The sequence below is a fragment of the Penaeus vannamei genome, chromosome 30, assembly GCF_042767895.1.
Source record: "Penaeus vannamei isolate JL-2024 chromosome 30, ASM4276789v1, whole genome shotgun sequence".
NCBI lineage: Eukaryota > Metazoa > Arthropoda > Malacostraca > Decapoda > Penaeidae > Penaeus > Penaeus vannamei.
In genome coordinates, this window is record NC_091578.1 from 17711336 (window position 1) to 17711536 (window position 201).

The following is a 201-nucleotide window of genomic DNA, read 5'->3' on the forward strand; positions in this document are numbered from 1 at the left end:
AAACAAGTTTGGGAAACACTGTTGTAGAGCGATGTAGGTTAATATGGTAAAAGGGTAATGTGGGAATAGCAAACGGAGTACGAAGGCCGTTCAGAACTAACACAAAGCCAGCCTTTCATTCTTTTCACTACCTAGGAAGTGGACAGAAGAAGGGGGAAGAAGAGAAGGAAACGAAAAGTGGGAGAAGAAAAGACCATGCAA